Here is a 16,855-nt window from a genome sequence, read left to right as displayed (position 1 = left end):
AGGTTTTCAGTCTGGATATTTATATCTTACAAGCAGGAGGAAAATATCAACCTATGGACAACCATTAAGCAGTGGGGTTTACGACCTAACCCAAAGTAGGAATGGATAGCATTCAAATGAACAAAACAGTGCGTTCTGGGAAAAGTTGAAGACATTTTATAGTCAATGGACTCTAAAATGTGAGACCCTTTTCACCTATAGCCTCTGCAGCCGATGGCTTTCTGTTCACCACCATGGAAAAATACGTTTTATATTAAGTGATGGCAGAAGCATCTGCTTCTGTCATTTCCCCTGCACATCAGCTTCATTTCAGTTATGCAAATTATAGAAACTCTTAAAGAGGGGGCCCTGTGGTATAATTGACTTTGCATTAAGGATTATAAAATTTGTTCTCCTAGACCTTGATTTAACCCATGGGTAAGTTCTGAATGCAATTCATGGCCAGAAACTGGGAATATCTGCTCACTTTAGGAAAGGCCAAAGCTACATCCCAGGTGTGTAGAAAGATGGTAGGTACAGTTTTAATGTCAGTGAGTGGAGATGGTTAATTAAATAGACACAGCCCTGGGCTAGGGTCAGAAAAATCTGGCTCCAGGGTTTAGTCTAACCAGTGAACCTTGTCAAGCTTCTTTTCACCTTATCGAGTCCTAGAATTGGATATGTGTAAAGGGCTTAACCATCTGTACAGGGCATCCCAATGTGTGAAAAGTCACTACTAATTGACATGTGTGATGATTTTAATTAGCATGATGGCATAGCGTTGAATAACTTCAAATCTCATAAGCAAAAATTTTCTCTTTTTAGTTTTCTCTCAATTTGATTTCCTCTGAAGAAAGTGAGCTTGGTGCTGGTGTGTCCTTATGACTTCTCCAGTACATGGTCTTGCTAAAATTGGATTTAGCAGGTCAAGGAAAGAGCCCAGTGTTGGGGCCTGGTGGAGAAGAGGGCTCAGAGGAGCCCGACTCAAGTTGGGTCAAGGAGAGAGTCCTTATCAGCTTTACAATTTAGAAACCGCATTGGAAGCTTTATGGACAACTGAAGGTACTGGAACACCAGCGGAAGCAAGGAGGTGATAGGAAGTGACCACGTTGGTCTCCGTGAGAGACAATGGTGGCTTGGACTCAGGGCTGCTAAGTACAGTCGGGCAGGCTGAGGGTTAAGGAGGGGCTGAAATCCAGCTAGAGCTCTGCTCTTCAGGCTTCGAGCCCTGGCGCAGGGCTGTTTTCATCCAGAGGAAAGATGCTCTTTCCAGTCTTGCAAAGTCATCTGCTGCCAAGCGATGTGCCCACAGGAGATTTTTCTAAATCTCACAGATGCCCCATTTTCTCATCCATCTATATGCCTACCCCAAATGGGTACCTTTAAAAACTTTGCACAATGAAAATTTACACCTGTATCCCTACTAGGGTTGTGGTGATGGAGGTGGTAAGAAGAGAGTTTAATCAATAGGAGTTGCTAATAGATTAAATGTATGAGTTGAAGAAAAGAGAGAAGTAAAAACAAAAAATGTCTCCAAGGTTCAGAACTTAAAGGACTGGGTAAGAGGTGTTGCCTCTTACTGAGATGGGGAAATATATTGGAAGATGAAATTGGGAGGTTTTTAAAGAGGCAGGTTTTATTAAAGATTTTTGTTTGTTTTGGACATATTAAAGATGAAATACCTGTTGGACATCTACGAGATGATGTTGAACAAATAGCACATATGTGAATCTGGGGTGCAAATGAAAGGTTACAAGTAGATAAATATTTGAGGGTAAATGATGAGATGATATTTAAAGTTGAATGTGTGACTGGTGAATAAATGTAGGTTGAAAAGAGAAATGGGCTGAGATCAGAAAAAAAAGAAACCAGCAAGAAGACTGAGAAGGAGCAGCCAGTGAGGTAGTTGAAAACCCAGGAGAATGTGGTATTCTAGAAGCCAGGTAAAGCATGTATTTCAGGAAGGATAGATGATCAGCTATGTCAAATGCTGCTAACAGGTTCAATCAATTGAGAACTAATACTTAATCATTGGGTTTGGCAAAGTGGAGATAATACATTACCTTGACAGACATAGTTTACTGGGATGCAAGAGACAAAATGTCCTTTTAGAATGGGTTGAAGAAAAACATAGGAGTAAAGAAATGGATCCAGAATGAACCATGAAGATGGGGAGTGAGTTTTGAGGGATTTTTTTTCTATCCTAATATTTTTGTGTTTGTAGGTAGATATCAGGGAATCCAGGGGGTTAAGTGGGTTATCAGAAATCACACAACTAGCTCGTAGACTAAGCTTTCTGATTCCTGTCCAGAACTTAGGACTTCCCTTGCCACTTACATCATTTGAGTGTCTAATTGCTGGGCTAGGGTACTTAGGAAAGGATAGAGAATTCACCATTGACTATTTTCATATTGTTTTTAAGGACATGAGGGGTGGGGGGCAGAGTTTGCCACCCCTATATATATCTTTTTTTGGGGATATTGAGTATTTTAAGCTGGTTTTTTGCTTTGTTTTAAAGAAACAAAGACTCAGGAAGAACCTTTGAGCTTCCCCTTAACTGCCTAAAAGAATTTAGATAGTAGACATGCTCCAGGAGCTATCATCATGAATATATTTTAATATAAACTAAGTGTGATAGGTAGTGAGGAACCTAGCAAGGCCCACTTGATCAAAGGGGACTCTCTGTGTCTTATTGTCAAAGATGGTCCAGAAAACATTTCTTTACCAAATATTTGCTTTTCCATCTCCATGTGAATTGCTTTCCTCCCCTTTGAAGTCAAACCACTGCCTCCCTGTCTTCTCAGCTCAAGATGGCATATAAGCCCCAGCTGTCCAATTTGTCCCTGGGACCCATATCCTTATGGAGGCCCTGTAGATACATACATAATTAAATTTGGTTATTTTCTTCCGTTAATCTGTCTCATGTTAATTTGATTATTAGACCAACCAGAAGAACTAAGGAGGGAAAGAGGGGAAATTTTTACCTCCCACACAGAGCTCAAAGTGAGAAAAATATATTCAGAAAACAACGTACCTTACCAAAATGTCAAGTAGCTGAATTTCGAGAATATACATAAATTTTTGTATGCATACAAGGAAAGAATACTGATGACGATGTTATTGATGGGAAGTATTTTGGGTAAAAAAAAAAAAATGTAAAAGGCATAGGTTCAAGAATTATTCTGGTATCTTCATAAGTGCTCAAAGTGATTAGAACCAGAGTAATGGGTGGGTAGGACTGAAAATGGGCTTTGTAGGTAAGATGATTCTGGGCTGTTATGAAAGGGTAAAAAGGGACTGGGAGAAGTTTCAGCCATTGGTGGTAGGAAATGGGAGCTACCGAAGATTTTTGAGGAGAGGAGTTGTATGACATCACGCTAATTTTATTTGTGGAGAGGACGGGAGAATCCCTAAAAAGCCAACAGTTTTTAAGTCAGAGTAGGCTACTGAGGTGATAGAAACAGGAACTAGCGAAGGAGGAAAAGATCATAGGAGGTGCAAGGTTCAGTTTGGATTATAGTCAAATGTACAACAAGAAATGGTCAAGAGACATTTGGAATCAATCACAAGCATGGAACTCACATAAATGGGAGGAATTAAAGATAGAATTTCATGAAGCCATAAATAAAGAATCTATGATGATATAGTGAAAGAGTTCTCGTGGGTAGTGGAAGAATGGGGGCTTGAGACAGGTTTATCAAGAACATTCACACTCTAGCTCCTTTGAGCTTGCACTTCTCCTACTCTGGACTGTGGTTAATATTACCCGCCCCACGTACCATATTCCCAGTGGTTGTGAGGCTTTCAGGAAGTGACCATTCTTTGAAAAAATGTGTTACTTCAGAGGTAGCGTGAAGCTACAATGACAAATGACACAAACAGGATCAAATAGGATCACATTTCAAGTTATCTAAAAAAATAATAAGATTGAGAAAACATAAAATTACATGTCATTGAGAGTGACTTGAAGATGTGGGGAATGGCTATTGGACCCTCCTGCAAATGAGTCCCCAACTTTCAATTCCAAACTCAGGCTTGAAAATGTAAAACAACTCTTCAAGAAGAACATTTTTCTAAATTCAAATAGAGAGAAAGCACGTTGTGTAACTGTTGCTTTAAAGAAGCAGCTGGTAGCATATGTCAGGACAATTTGCAGCTATTATCAACCCTTTAGATACTGAGAAAATTGAACTGCTGACTAATGTAGCTGGGGGTGAAGGTCACCTTTCAAGAACCCAGTGACTGCAATATGATCCTACTTCAAAAACCCATCTCGAAAACTTGCATTTGGAAAAGCACATTTCTCTTACAACAAGCTACATTTTATTTTAAGATACATCAAGTTTGACTATGGAAATATATATCTACATAGAATGTATTTGTATAACTGGAAGAAAAGCACACCCTCCTTACCCCTTTTGCTCCCTGTCTACCTATAAAAACCAGTTGTGGGGAAGGGAGGGTGGGAGAATTTGGATGATGGGAAAAGAAAAACAAATTATAACTTCAAGTATTCCTTTCAAGACCTCTTGTACCTAGGAGTGATGACGTGAGGCAAATGTTTATGTTACTTGTATATATATTTTTATCTGTTAGTTTCTTAGACAAAGATAGAGCCTGATTTGGCATAAACAAAAGAGTGCATATATAGAAAGTACAACTTCTCTGCATTAAAATGTAAAATTCTATCTGTACTGTGAGCAGGAGAAACTTTTCAGGTAAATTTACATTGAGAAAACACTGTTTTTCCATGAGAGTGTGTTTACGTGTGTGTGTGTGTGTGTTATGTATGTGTGTATGTTGTGTTGTGACAGTTAAAATGTGAAAGGGCATATCTTCACCCTACACTAGTGGCGATCCTTCAAAATGCATAGTAGCAGGGCATGTAGCAGGGCACAAGAAATATTGTATGTTTGGTGTCTTAGTCAGTTTGGGCTGCTATAACAAATACCATAGACAGTGGCTTATCAACAACGGAAATTTATTTCTCACAGTTCTGGAGGCTGGAAGTCTGAGGCCAGGTTTCCATCATGGCACATGGTACCCTCACATGGCAAAGAGGAGAGAAAGAGAAAGCAAGCTCTCTTGTGTCTTATAGGGGCACTAGGCCTGTTCATGAAGGCTCAACCCTCATGACCTAATTACCTTGCAAAGGTCATATCCCTTAAAACCATCACATCGGGGGTTAGGATTTTGACATGTGAATTTTGAAAGGACGCAAACATTCAGTCCATCATAGCATTTGGAAAATTTAAAAACCATTGAGAACAATAGATTTAGAGTGTCAAAACTCTCTTCCATTGAGCAGTGTTTTGCTGCTTTTTTTTCTAGAACGAATAATCTTCAGAAAATGTGCTGGTGTGCATAATTGTGTTCTGATGTGAGCCGTGGATGGGGGAAGGCAATGGATCCTATGACAAGGTTGGGCATTTCTTCCAAGTAAAGGTGAAGACTTGTACTTTGAAGAGTTGTTGAAGGGACTCATCTTTGAGGTTGGAGGACAAGGAAGGAGTTATAGAGAAAACAAAACTAGAGACTGGATCATTAAGAGAACTCTTGCAAATATCTATAATTTATTTACAATTCTTTCCCTCAGGCTCTGAGAAAAAATGTATTCAGTATCCTGGTCTGTTTTTTTTTCTTCCAACTATACCTTAGTTATCTCCAGAATCTCAGAAAAATCTGATAAAAACACAGACTTGTGTTAGAGTTGTTGGACATGTGTATGAGGTGGTGGTGAGGCTATAGACAGAGCCCAGGGCCCATCTACCATAATTATTAGCTCTACTACCTTTTTCTCGGCTTTATTGTTTTTGAAATAAAATATAGCTCAGCAGCTAGGAAAAGAAAATCATAAACAGAATTGTCCAGTAACATGTCAGACAAACAGACTTTGCTAAAACCTTTTTGTGTTAGGATTTTGGCTTTGTCATTGATATTTTGGAGACATGAAGAAATTTAATGTCCAATAAAAAGCCAAACCCATGGCACCATTTAGCTGATGTAATGGTTAATTTTATGTGCTAATTTGACCCAGCTATAGTGCCCAGATATTTGGTGAAATATTATCCTGAGCATTTCTTTGAGGGTGTTTTTGGATGAGATTAACATTTAAATTAATAGACTAAGTAAAGCAGATTGCCCTCTGTAATGTGGATGGGCCTCATCCAATCAGTTGAAGGCCTGAATAGAAGGCTGACCCTCCTCCAAGAAAGAGAATTCTTCCTGCCTGATGGCTTTTGAACTAGGGATATGGCTCCCCTGGTTCTTAGACCTTTGGATTGGGACTGGAGCTAAAGCATCAGCTCTGCTGGGTCTCCAGCTTGCTGATTCACCCTGTAGACCTTGGGACTTGCCAGCCTCCATAATCACATGAGCCAATGCCTTAAACAAAGCTCAGTGTCTCAGTCTCCCTCCCTCCCTCCCTCCCTCCCTCCCTCCCTCCCTCCCTCCCTCCCTCCCTCCCTCCCTCCCTCCCTCCCTCCCTCCCTCCCTCCCTCCTCCCCTCTCCTCCCATTGGTTGTATTTCTCTGGAGAACCCTGACTAATACAGATAGTTACTTCCTTCATTAGTGAGTTCTCCAAAAATACTATATTGTGTCCCTACTACATTCCAGACTGATGCTAGCTGCTGAACATTAGGTAGACAACACTACAGACATTGCTTCTGCTTCTTTTGAAGCTCACAGACTAGTTAGGGAGATGATACACGAAAAAAGTACAAAGAATCTTGCTGGATAAAAAATAGAGGAGGAAACTAAGAGGCACACTTAACTTCTCCTGGTCCAGGACATGGAGAGAGTTTCCCAGAGACAGTGGAATTTGAGTTAGGTCTCAAGAGATTAGGAGTTACCCTGTGAAGGTGTTTGAAGGTTAGGGTGGAAAAGAGTATTTGCAAAGGCCCTACACTCAGCTGAGACCTCCCATGTTTAAGGCACTGGTATGTCTGGGGTATAGGGAAGGAGAGGAAAAGTGGTAAATGAAAGCGTCCATTTTATGTTGGGCTTTTAGGCTACATTAAGAATTTGAAATTAGATTCTAAGAGCAAAGGTAAACCATGCAAAACCTTTACTCAGGAATGAAACACCACTAATCCCTGTTCCTCGGAAGAGGAAATAAATCACTCTGGCTACGGTATGGAGAGTGGATGTTAGCTGTGGGAACCGTCTGGGGTGACAGAGTTGTCAGACAGTTGCTTTGACTTGGGTGTTGTTGGGGAAAATAGAAAGAAGTACATAGTGGCATCATTTATTAAGACTGGAAAACTGGAGTGAAGCAGATTTTGCGGGACGATCAAGCTTCCATATCAGAGATGACACGATTTGGTGTTTGAGTTGCCCACACCGAAATGTTGGGCAGGCAGGCGGGGCTTGGAAGATAAACATTTGGAGCCATCAGGGTATAGAAAGAAATAATTGAAGTGATGTGACTGGACAAGGTTGGCAAGGGCAGGAGGGCTATAGAAGAGAAAGAAAAGACGCAGGATGGATCCAAGGGACTCCCCACATTGTCAGTCTAAGAGTGCTGGAGTATATTTATAACTGGGGCACCCACTCTTGCAGGAGCAGGAGCTTTTCCAGATGTGTAACTTGGGCGATGCACAGTGGTTGATTAGCATCCTTACCTTCCCCTGGTGACCTTCCCCTCCAAGTTTCTTCTCTTTCCCCCTTCCCTTTCTCCCTTCCCTTCCTCAGTGTTGCCAGCTCATCTCACCGTCATCTTTTTCACCCCTAGATCAGAATACACAGTTCTTCCTTACTCTCCAGGCAGGTGTTAGGTTATCTGACATTAGTCACCCGCTCCCCACTCTGTACTTGAGCACCCGAGTCAATGTTTGCTGAATGTTAGTTATCTAGGCCAGGTAAGCCCCCGAGGCACCATCAGGACCCAGTGGGAGGTGCTGTTTTCAACTAGGATTCCTTTAGTCTGCTGATTAACAGTCCTGGAGTTGAGTCAGGATCCAAAGGAGAGAACTCTAAGGCTTTTATCACCCGCAAGTGTATGCAGTCTATGAAATATCCATGAACGTAACTGTAAAAGTGGCTCTGTGCTTTCTCCTACACTGGAAAGGTACATTTTCAAGGGGAAAGGAATGAAGGCTCTTTCTTACCACAGGCAGAGTCCTACTGTCAAGGTGAAGCCAATTTTAAAATATAAGGACTTTTAGATACAGTCACCCCTGAAAATTTTGTATTTTGAAACTTTCTGATTCTCACCCTTCTGGCTTTGAAGATAACCTTCACAATGCAAATTGATGCAGCAAGGGTTGGAGCCCAGAACCAAAAATCCTGATGCCTGATGCCCTGTCTTAGAGAACTTGCAGCCTCTTTGTTCTCTACTGATTGCTGAGAGCCCTGTCAGTGCCTGAAATGACACCGCATTAAATCCATACTTGCCTTGAGAGGCTAAGCTCCTCTGCCAGTTACAAAGCTCCATGCAGCCTGCTTTACTGCGCCACAAAGAGCTGCCTCTTTTGTTCTGGCATTTGACTGAAGATTTCAGAGGGCAGTATATCAACTACGTAAAGTAGAACAGAGAGCTATGTATGTAGTTCTGCATCCTACGCGGAATAAGAGACTTGCAGGAACTTTTAGGTTCAGTTCCATTTACCAGCAGTTGTTTAAGATCTAATACCTACTGAGATCTGAATTAAGTATGAAAATATAAGACATAATCGCTGTCTTCAAGGGGCTCACTGTCCTGTGAAGGTAGGTAGGACAGATATGGAAAAATAATTACCATATGGTATATAAGTATATAAGCTCCAAAGTAGGAATGGATTTGTGATTTGTTGTTTTTTTTATTTTTTATTTTACTTTTTTATTTTTATATTAATTATTTTTATTTTCTTTAAATATATCTATTGATTTCAGAGAGGGGAAGGGAGAGGGAGAAAGGGATAGAAACATCAGTGAAGAGAGAGTCATTGATCAGTTGCCTCCTGCATGCCCCCAACCGGGGATCAAGCCTGCAACCTGGGCACGTGCCATGACCGGGAATCGAACTGCGATTTCCTGGATCCTAGGTCGATGCTCAACCTCTGAGCCACGCCTAGCCGGGCACTGTTGTTTTTAAATAATGAATTTTTTTCTCAATCATGGCTACCATTGAAAGCATATTTTTGTGGGTGTTGGTATTGCCCTAAGTGCTTTAGACACTTTATCTCAGTTAATCCATGCAACAGCTGGTGAGGTAAGTGCCTGATTCCTAGGGGAGAAAGCAAGCTGAGGGGAGTGAAGTAATTTGTCCCAGATCTCACAGCCAGTAAGCGGAGGAGGAGGAATTCAACCTCTCCTCTGATTTTAAACTCCTTGCCTTAAAGACTTGGCAGAATTGCTTCTCCAGAAAGATGAATGTCGGTATGGGATCTGGGAGGTGTAAATTCCAGAACAATCCCAGAAGTCTCAGGGAGCTGGAGAATGTACATCTTATGGGGACTTTTTTCCCTCCCTTCCTCCCTCCCCTCCCTCCCTTCCTGATTTCATAGCAACAGCTTTATTATGACCACAACTAAGGCCCTAAGCTGACCAAATTAAGGAAAGATTTAAGATTTGAATGCGGTGTTATTTCATTGTAGTCTATTGATGGCTACCACTCCACAGAGGAAAAGAAATATATACATCGTCATAAAAACAAAGAGAAAACATTTGGCAGGTTTCCTACTGTTGATGGTCTAAATGCTGCTGTATAATGAACTAAATCAATTTTGTTCCTCCACTGGAAAGTACTATTGTAAACAGCATTTGGCTTTTCTTGGTGGTTAATTTAAATGGAATACTGAAAAGGAACATATACCAGAATCACACTTCTATGTGCTTGATTCAATTTACTCAAATCTAATGGAAATATGTGTTCATTTATATGTTTTAGTATCAACACATTCATAGCAGAAGGAAAATATGGCTGAAACAATAAAAAACCTCTTAGTGTTAGTGAATCTTTAGAAGCTGAGACTATAATATATAGTATATTGCTTTTGGAAATTACATTTATTTGAGTAGATATTATGTGTTATTATTTTATTATTAACCCCGATATGAATATATTTTAATATCAGAGATTGTTACCTTTGCTGGGAATTAAAATTTCATTACTTTTATTATCCCTTAAAGCTTTAAATTCTACTAATTATATCCATTACTTACCTAATTCATAAGAGAAAGCATTTTTAGTTACCTTTAAAATGGATGAGTGAAATTTTTATTTTGTGCAGAGATCATCTCATTCTTTACCATGTTTCTTAAATGAAAATTTGGTATTGGCCTGATAAGTAGAAGGGAATTCTCATTATGAGAGTCTTACTTTCTTATTTATTTCTACTTGTCTTACTCTCTTGTAGTTGGAGCAAAATGCAGAATTAAATTTTGTATCAAAGTGCATTAAATATGTTAATAATATTCCCTTTGCCTCCACATGTTCAGGGGATCTGCCATTTCCTTGCCTTCAGAATGAGAAGCCCTTTGAGCTACATGACCTTCATCCTCAACACCCCCACTCCTATTCCTATTTCAGAAATTCACCCAGGGGCCAGAAGTGGATCCCTTACCTTTGTTTGCCTGTTAGATCTGGATTAGAGAACTGAGACTTTTGTGGGCAGCTCAGCTAGACGTCCCTGTGCATTCTGGAGTTAAAAGTTCTCTATTTCTGGATCGCCTACAGGAGGTCATAATGTAAACCTTAGAATAAATGACCTAAGTGACAAGCTGATTTAGAGTGAAAGAGACACACAAATGCCAAAGACACATAGAATATAAAAGACGTACCTTCCATTCTAGCCTTTAGGCCCGGCTCCAACACACTCACACACATACGCACCTGCCTGGCAGCATTTTGGTTTTCTGGAGACCTTTCTGTAATTTTTACAGTGAGATTGGTTGAGAATGAAATAAAAATCAGTTTCTACTTAAACCATATTGAGTGAGTGTTTATGCCTTGCAGTCAAATGGGCTGTAAGACAGGCTCAAAGTGATTTTTTATGTTCAGTTTGAATCAACCAAGGAGTGTTTGCCATGTACTTAAAGCTGACAAACCCAGCGTAGTGGGTATGTGTTGTTTTCTTCGTCCAACACCCAGTTTTGTTCTGATAATTGCCTTCTTTTGATAACCACACTTTGATTTTCCTTTGGAAAAGTACCTCTTCTCAGTTCTTAACTCATATAATTTTCATAGAGTTGACCTCGATGTCCAGACTCGTTCAGAGAAGAGTACATTACTCAAGTGAGGTACTTGGTGCTCAATTCCAGGAATGTACAAGAATATATAATTGAGAAGAAGTAGTCAAGGGCAATGTAAGCTGGGAGGTGCTGAGAGCTACTCATGGAAAGAACCCATCAAATGATGGAGCCAACCCAGAGAAAAGCTGTGTGAACTCTGGGAGGATTGACCCTTGATTTCATTGTTTGAACTCCTGAATCCAGGTGTGTCAGAAGGAAGAATTATCATTGGACTCTTCAGTTTTTTAAGACAATAACACTCTCCGTCCTTGTGGTTTGAGTTGTTTCTGTCACATGCAGCTCATAATGTTGACCAAAATATCTTGTGGAAATTACCTGGGACACAGAAGACCTGGAATCTGCCCATAAATAATTAGCTATACATAAGATAAAGAAGACTAATGCATGTAATCATTATAACACAATATAAAATATATTATTAAGTGTTAGAGTATGAAATAGTCTAAAAATTGTCTCATGAGATGAAGGTTGTAAAGACAGTTTTAGAATCTCTATTCAATAGGTAGCATTTCTATTCAACCTTGAATTACCTACTTGACATTGGAAAGTGCCTCCTCATCTTCAACAGGTATGAAGACAAAGTACCTGGAACGTGGCAAGTGAGCACTTGGCATCACACAAAGATCATGATGCAACCTGAAGAAAAATCATTAGAAAAGCATTTGCATTTTATATTAGACAAAGTAAATATGTTGAGAAATCATAAGACAAACAAGCAAGCCAACCTGTCCACCAGTAGTGACCAATAAATCATACACTTAACCAAACTCAGTTGCAACTCATCTATTTTATTGTCTACCATCTCTGACCTTGAAACAAAATAAATTTCAGTTTTCATGAAGGCCACCTTACTTTATCCATCTGCATGTACACAGGTAGGCTGGTGTAGCAGATGTGGAAAACAGGATAGAAACAAGCCCCATTGAGCCCAGGGAGTTCTGAGAGTTCCATAAATGGGTTTCAGAGGCATCTGTGATTCTCCAGATATTGTCAAAAATTGTGCAAATGTGCATTTTTTTTGGTCCCAAGAAAACCTGTAACTTTCATCAGTTTCTCAAAGCAATCTATGACCTATAAAATGTTATAATTTCTTGCTAATTAGGGCCATTTATAAGAAACTATCTCAGCTACATATTAATATATGCTATCATATTAAGGTATTATTGGCATTTTGAAGTAAACTCTGGGCAATGATAAAATCCTAAATAAATCTTAGAATTAAATACATTTTCTTACATAAAATATACCCATGCAGGCCTCAATTTATCAATAAAGTAGTAAGTGTTTCAGAATATTTAGCTTAAAAATGTATAGCAGTTATTATCTGTATCAAAATTATATTTTGGCCAGTTCATATTTATTAACTATTTTTGCTCCTTTGTGGATGTTAGCTTTACTCTGTTTAACTGCCTTCCTCTGTTTTCAGGAACTAAGCCTTCACCTACCTACTAAGCCTGACCTTGACATTTCTCAGGTTTTCAATAGTAAAGTTCTATCTATTTTTAACATTTCCAGTTTGAAAATTTCCAGGGCATATATTTGGTCAGTCTCACATACTTATTCTGATTTCCGTGTGGCTGAGGGAGTGGGTTCTATGCTGAGCAGATTCGATTAGAGCATGTTTGGAGGGAGCAGTGGGGATAAAACTCCTTTTCCCTGGAGATATGAGGGATGATGGGAAAAGAAAATAATAGATATCGGCTAGAGACCTGTATTCCAGGATGTCATGGGAAACAGGGCACAAATAGTTGGAACAGTGTGAGAATAAGTGAATTCAGCTAGAGGAGCAGCATTCCCTGTGAGATGTAAGAAGTATAGATTATAGACGTAGGCACGGGCCAGATTAGAAGAGCGGTGCATGCTGTGATGAGAGACTGGGATTTTATCCCCACAGGCCAGTGTGTGGTGAATATCGCTGGTGTCCTGGGATGGAGGGGGATTTGTTCAAACGCAGATTCACAGACTCCCCGGGGCCTGAGAACCTTGTTTTACAAAAGTACGCCCGGTGATGCTCATGCCCGCTGAATACCGCGAGTCGCTGCAAAGGCCAGAAACTAGTGATGAAACATAAACGAAAACATGTTAGAATGGCCCCCAGCCCCCAGTTAATTCAGGTCTGTGCCCTGTGCAATGTGTGCTTGGGGCATGTGAGGGGCTCAGCTCCTTTGTGTACGTCGGAGTGATTTTGTTCTGGCTGAGCATTTCAAGGAAAACACCATCGGTGGCAGAGACTTTCAAGAATGAAGATGATCGTGAAACATCCCTGCTTTGAACTACTCAAAGGATGCTTGAAAACCCCAGAAAACCTTGGATCCCTGTAAGCATGAAACATTCTCTGTCTTTCAAAGAAGATGCGGAGACTCTAAAAGATGCATAGTGAAGAGGACTGGAACCTGAGATGAAAGACTAGAGATGCTGTTAAAGCAGTGCATTGTCTTTAATCAGGAAAATTCAAGTGTAGGTAAATGTGAGTTTTCAATTTAGAGTCTACGAGCGGGTTTCTGATACATTTTATTGGCTGCAGTGTCACAGAATGAATACAGCACTGCATTTGGAATAAGAACTGGGTTCCAGGTCCAGCTCAGGTACCCTGTACCCATAAGACTATAGACAGGTCACTCCTCTCAGCCTCAGTTCTCATTGGTGAAATGGCAGTAACATTCTTATTTATTAGTTGGAAGACTTTGGTTGCAGCCAACAGACATTGTGGGTAAATCAAGCAAAAGACATTAAATGACATTGTACCTGGAGTTGTGGAATTACAGGGAAGGTTGAGGAATGGCTTGGAACAAAGCCTAGTGGGACCAGCTGGTAATAGGGACAGTCTAGTCAAGACCACACAACCGGGATAAATAACATCTAACCACCTTTTTTCTTCCATTCCTGCAATGAAGATAAACATTTCTGTTGGAAAGCATTTGTTCGACCAGGTATAGGCTCTATGTTCAACTGCTGATGTACTATGACTGCAGAATAATCCAGTCAGTTTAAATTCTAGTGGCAGACAGTCACCTGGATTTATAATCCCACTTTGATGACAAACAGTGGGAGGCAGATAATTCCCGAACAGGAAATACGGGTATGGCTAGGAAGGTGGAAATGAGCCAGGAGAGCCCCCAAATGACAAATGTCTCCTCTCTTTATCTAGTGTAATGAGGCAATGTATTTGAATGTAATCTGTGAAGTGTAAAGTGTTAAACATTTTCTGAGGTTTATAGACCTAGGACAGCTGGTTATAGTGCCTCTCAGTCATCAGAAAAGGTCAGGCCAAGGCAGAGAGAGAAAGAAGCTAGGAATTTAGTTCAGTGATCATTTTTTTTTAATAGCAGGCTATCTATATACATGTAGCCAGGTCACCCTCTGTCATACTTATATTGATATGTGACAGGTCTTTCCTAAAAAGAACCATCCTTAGAAATGTTCCTACTTATTGTTTACATTTTGGTCAGCTAGTTACCCCACTAGAACGCAAATTCTAGTAGGTCGAATAACCTCTCTGTCTTGTTCACCCCTCTGTTCTCTGTCAAGGACAATGCCTAGAATGTTGTACGTGCTCAGCTAATGTTCCCTTGTTTGTTTGCTTTTCTTTTTTAGAGAGAGAGGAAGGGAGACGGAAAGAGAGAGAAACATCGATGTGAGAGCAAAACATTGATTGGCTGCCTCCTGCGCACCCTCTACTGTTGAGGTTCAGAGAATGTACAGGAAACATTGGATCATCCATCCCTTTGGATTTTTCAGTCTTGTGCTTATTATGTTTAGATACTTATATTTTTTCCCTTGGAAATGTATTAATACTCCCACTGTCTCAGCAATGTGTTTAGGTGTTATATCCCTGTAAGAGTGCCTTCAAAATGGCTTTTTTGTTGTTGAGACGTTTACTTTATTTTGGAGAATATATACATCTCATTGAATGGCACATTGAGGCAATCATGTAATGGACTTAATGAGCCAATATTACTTTTAGAATTTTTGACGGATTCAGTTCATAGATATTTTAACCTTGTTTTTGAAAAGTTCTTTACTTGGTGGCATTTTAGGAGCTAAAACTCACTAGGAATAGGGTTTTGGAAGAAGCGAGGACAAATCTATTATTTGTATCTCAGGGTAACAATCTCAAATGACAACAGAGGCCGGCTGGTATAAGGAATTGGTGCTAAGCTTCTCACATTGTGGCCATACATGACACCTATTCAGTTACATGACTACCTCGGTCTACTTGGGTCCCTATGACAGAGTGCCATAGACTAGGTGACTTAAACTACAAACATTTATTTCACACAGTTTTGGAATCTGTAATTCCAAGATCAGAGTGCCAGCATGGTCATATTTTGGGTGAGGGCCCTATTTTTGGTTATGTCTTTACATGGCCTTCCTTGGTGTGTGCACTAAGAGAGAAATCCCATGTCTCACCCTCTTTATACAAGAGTATTAATCCCATCATGAGGGCTCTACCCTCACGACCTAACACTAACCCTAACACTAATTACCTCAAAAACCCATCTCTAAGAACCATCGTATTGGGGGTTGGGGGTTTTAGCATATGAGTTTTTGGGCCACACAAAAATTCAGTTCATAGTAATAATCTCTGCTTTATTTTATATTTAAGCTATTCAGTAGGCCATTGTATTAATGTAAATTCAACACCCCCCCCAATTAAAATGAATTTATTTCTCAAAGACAGTGTCTGCCAACTACTTTAGTAATTTGTTGTTCTGCCCTTTATAACAGTATCTGGGCTAAACAACAAGTGTTTTGAAGATTTTGCATGTGGGTTCCTAGTGTTTGACCCTGAATTTAAGCTGCATAGGCTTAAGAGGATTATATGGCAATCACTGCTGTTTTTTCTTCTTTTAAAAGAAATGAATCTGTAAAGTGGCTCATTTATTCTTAAATCAGAAGATTCAGTTCCTTTCCTCCACCCCCTGCGGAATAGTTGTGTGTTCTCCAGAAACTATGCATCCTTTTCAAGCTTTATCTGTAAACTCGGAATAATGTCATCCTGCTCCTTCCCATAGACAATGAGAGTTACATAAAATCATATAGTGGAAAAACTGTATGGAAATCCATAACCTGCTTTATAAAGGCAGTGAGTTATTATTTAAAACAAAGTGCAGCTGGTTATATACAATGAAGTGTAAAATATATCATTGCCTCTAGGAATTTAAAATCTAAGACAATCTAAGACAATATGTAGGCAGGACGAGAAGACCTCCCTGCAAATGCTCTTATATCTGGTAAAAATTGTGAAATCTGGACATAAAATAAGTGTCGAGATTCTGGAAATGTGCCCTTTATGGCAGAATAGTTGACATGAAGTAAAATAATGATTCCATTTAAAATTCTGGTAACTGCTATTACTTGTGTCTTTTTTGGGAGTGTTGTTTTCTGCCCTTTCTACTCTTTCACACGAGGCAGGTAGCAGAATTTAAATGTAGGTGTGCACCTCCATGATCCTGAGGTTAAATGAAGCCTGCAGAAGGGCATCCACTCTTTCAAAGCCTGTCTCAGGGTTTTTCTGATGTGACCTGATCTTAATGTTCAGTGCTTGGTCCCAGCAAGGCGCCTTTGGTTTCCTGGCCTCTGGGGTGTGACCCTCTTCTGTTCTTCCGCCACTTATCACACCGTTTCTCATTGCCATTCCA

The sequence above is a fragment of the Miniopterus schreibersii genome (genome assembly GCF_964146895.1).
Source record: "Miniopterus schreibersii genome assembly, chromosome: 4".
NCBI lineage: Eukaryota > Metazoa > Chordata > Mammalia > Chiroptera > Miniopteridae > Miniopterus > Miniopterus schreibersii.
Note: the sequence above shows the minus strand (reverse complement) of the source record.